This window comes from Rissa tridactyla, chromosome 3 (assembly GCF_028500815.1).
Source record: "Rissa tridactyla isolate bRisTri1 chromosome 3, bRisTri1.patW.cur.20221130, whole genome shotgun sequence".
Taxonomy (NCBI): Eukaryota; Metazoa; Chordata; class Aves; order Charadriiformes; family Laridae; genus Rissa; species Rissa tridactyla.
In genome coordinates, this window is record NC_071468.1 from 29597104 (window position 1) to 29600929 (window position 3826).

General features: G+C 37.9%; 1 protein-coding gene across 1 annotated transcript in view; it reads left to right on the plus strand.

The window, feature by feature from the left end:
- Nucleotides 1-1896, plus strand: part of CAMKMT (calmodulin-lysine N-methyltransferase) — a 225941-nt gene extending 224045 nt beyond the window's left edge. The window contains exon 11 of the mRNA XM_054194030.1: nt 1-1896. This exon is cut by the window's left edge and continues 191 nt beyond it. The gene's annotated coding sequence lies outside the window, so the exon portion shown is untranslated.
- Nucleotides 1897-3826: the final 1930 nt, after the last annotated feature.

Here is a 3826-nt window from a genome sequence, read left to right on the forward strand (position 1 = left end):
TCATTAGAGAAACGTTTCTAATCCCAATGCTAAGGAAGATATCGTGGCTTCTTTTACAGCGTGTAAACATTGAAACATCTTTTTTGTATAATCTTAGAACTTATTTTTTTCAATTTTATTCCAGCCTAAAACCCATCAGACTTCACATGTATGCATTAACAAAGGTGTAAACCTGGCTTCCTTCTCTTTTGTGCCTTTAAACTTGCATGTACTTTGTTAATTTCTTTAAATGTTATTTTTGGGGTGTATTTGAAAATATATGAATAATATACTTTGGGCTTATATAGCTGTTTGTAAAGGAGTAAATGCATTCGTATTTAGTTAGGAAGGAAGTAGTTGTCTTAAGATCTTTTAAAAGTGCACCTATTGAATGCTCAGATTTTTCTGCCTTTTTTCTTCTTATTTTTTAAATTCAACTGTTGATTTTTCTGTCCATGATTGAAATGTCCTCATTTGCTTCAGCGTTGTGGGCCTTTTTTTTATATATATGTATATATACGTCTGTACATATGTTTTTTTCCAGGAGGACTTTTCCTCCTGTAGAGTATAAGAAATTATGCATCAGACAAAAGCCTCATAAACTGACCATTTGTCCTTTGGACACAATAGCCTGCCCAGCCCCTCTGCTCCTCCTCTCCAATTATGTGTGATTAGTCTCAGTGTGTTGTGTCAAGAAGGGGGAGTGTGCTGAGTGCTTATTATCTGTTTAGGTACAAGAAGAGCACATTTAGGTTCTGACTATGAATGGAAAGTGAGCCTTTATCAGGACTAAAATCTAAATGCTACCATCCTAGAAATCGCTTTTAAAAAAATACATCCTTTTCTGATAAATTCCAAGAAACACTAGAACAACTAAAGGATTTTGTAGTGTAATCGAACTGTCACCCTTGAATTAGTTTATATTGTCATATATTGTGGCCCAAGTATTTGGTAAACATTTAATGTGACTTTTCTTGTACTGGGAAAGACAAAAATCCTACAAAGAAACAGGAGCAATTTCTTATTTTCTTAACAGTTTAGTAGACCATTTTAATGACTTCTCAGAAAAACAACCTGGGTCGCCAAAGAATCCTGTACAGTCTCTTAAAGCACAACACTTTTAAAACGATGAAAAAAGAGAGAGAGGCAGAGAGCATGACTGAGAGAGGGAGGTACTAGATGCAAGGAAGTGTAGAGGATCATGCTGAAATACCTTAATTAAAAGAACTGCAGATCGGCAATAAGCGCTCTTCCATATTTAACAAATTGGGCAGCATGTAAACCACAAGCTTATGACAGTCCCTTTCTCTTCGCTCTTCTTCTCAAACAAATTTCTTCGCTACCGGTTTGCATGTCCTTGTATTCAATACTTTTTATGCTCCATTAGAGCACCTAGATGGATCTCGGAAGGCATAGGTCAAGCCGCAGTTAGATCATACATTTCTTTCTCACAAAAACTTGAATTGCAATGCCAAGTGATGGGCTAACATCACAATAACAGCAATTTATTCCTCTTTTGATAAAAAGCAGCCTATTCTCAGTGTTAGATAAAGACCAGGGGCAATGCAAACCAACCATTTATCCTAGAACTGAGTAGTATGTCTCCCCTATAGCTGGTATGAGTTTCATATTCAAACTCCTGTTGGAAAACTCTTGTCTAGTAAGAAATTAAAAGCATTTAGGAGTAATTTAAAATTGCTGTGAAGGTGGCTTTAGTTTAATTAGTTTTGGTTTTTTTTGTCCCACACATCAGTGCCTTTGTTTTCTCTAAAAACATGTACAAGGAAATCTTTATAATCGACAAAGGAGTGTGAAAAATAGGGAAATATTAAAATTTGTGAACCTTTTATTTTTAAGAGGGCTTGAATGTCTGCTGTACAATAATCTAATAAAGATTGTTAGTTGCCAAAAATAGAACCAGTGTCACTGAAAATTGTGGTTTTAGCTCTAAGAAGAAAACAGTTTTACTCAAATTAGTAGCTGATAATTGCTTTTTATTTCTTTAGTGTCTGTCGGTTGAGTTGAAGGCTTTGCACAGGTGCTGCCATCCCTAAAGTGTGTAATTGACGGCTTGTTTACCAAAGATGCATTTAGGCTTCATCCTGCAAACTCACATTGGAGCTCCACAGGCAGTAAAGTTACTCATCTACATAAGTGCTTGCAGGTTTGGTCCACGTAGATATTTTCGGAGGTATATAAGCAAGCTCTTTTCTGGATTTTTTGTTTTCAAATGGGTACTGGAAAGTCATAAATGTAGGATTTACTGTATATGAGGCACTAAAAGTTATTTTTTAGAGACATCTCTGAGTCCCTTGTGTTAGTAGGGACTTGAATTGTTTCTGAGCTTTTAAATTTTAGTAATACAGTGTTTATTAATACATCAAATATCTTTGCTAAGAAAGAGTTAGGCAGTTTATCAAATCATGCTTATAAAATGTATCAGAGCCTTCCATGTGTTGTGCATTAACTAGTCTCTGATGCTTGGTATATTTTTAATGATGTAGTTTACTGTCTTCTGTAACAGAATACTGAGCTTAATTACTTTGTGTTTGCAAAGCACTTGGAAGATGAATGACACCGTGCAAGAGCTATGCTGTCTTCACCGAGAATGGAAATGGATTTCCTTCACGTATGTTGGTAGTTTTTAGAGCAGCATTGTGTCTTCCTCCTTTCCCAGAGAGAAATGATCTTCTTGTGGACATCCATTCCCCTGTGCACAGCCCTAATGCAGCTGCTGCCACTGGCAGTGAGTTGTGATCTTCAGACTATAAAAGACCAAGAAAAAAATATTCCCTTGCCTGCTGTGAGATCTGGCAAAGGCTTTCTTAAAAATTACAAACTAGTCCTCTCTGATAGCATTCTGGAACAACGGGAAAAATCTTTCCATTTGGGAAGTAAGTTTGATTTGAAATGAAAAATGTCTTTGGAATGTGAGATGAGGCAGGAGAACTTATTACCCCGGGTACCAGTCCAGATGCAAAATCCTTATTAGACAAGTCATTCACATTTAGCCTGTGGCTTCATGGCTACATGTTTGCATGAGGAGGGAAGCGGGATTAAAATTGTTCCCCCCATGAAAAGCATCCTTACATCTTGAGCGTGGCTGCATACGGTTTATCAAGTGTTGTATCTCCATTACAACTCTCCTTTGCTGTTCCCCGAACAAAAGAGGATGCCGTGGGCGGAGCTTTTGATCCACCTCTTGATATGGCAGGTGACACAGACGATAGGGTAGGGGGAAGAGGCAGCAACACATTGCAAGTCAAACAGAGCAGCGTTTTATTACTTCCACCCGCTCTCCGTAATGCAAGAAGGGAAGTAACCGGGTCCCTGTCTTTTCGCAGGGCAGATTATAAATGCATGATTTCACCTGGATTTCTTTATGCGTGGTTTTCTTCTTAAAATCAGGGAATGAACAGTGACGTCCAACTGCAGATTCCTTTAACTCTTGTGAAATGTTTTGAGACGCCGGTGGAAGGTTCTAGGACAACATGCTCCGGCAGTTACGTCTAAAACGTTTTCAGCACAGCGTAGTCATCCCGTGTTGTTTCCTGAGAAAGAGACAATTTTGTTTCTTTCTATCTTTTTATTCACTTTTTAGATTCTCCTGAGTCTGATGAAGACAGTTTGTCATGCCTTCTCTGTCACAAATCAGTAGCCTAACATTGGTTGTAAGCACACCAGCAGCTTTTGAAAGATGGTTTTAAAAGCTGATTTTCAATATTTTTCTCATCTGCACTGCGACAGCCGTTACTTAACCCAGGCAAAATGAGGGCACCCTGATGCGAAACCCCGTAAAGCTAAAAGAAAGCCAATGTATGACTTGGTGAATTTGCAGCTGAATGTT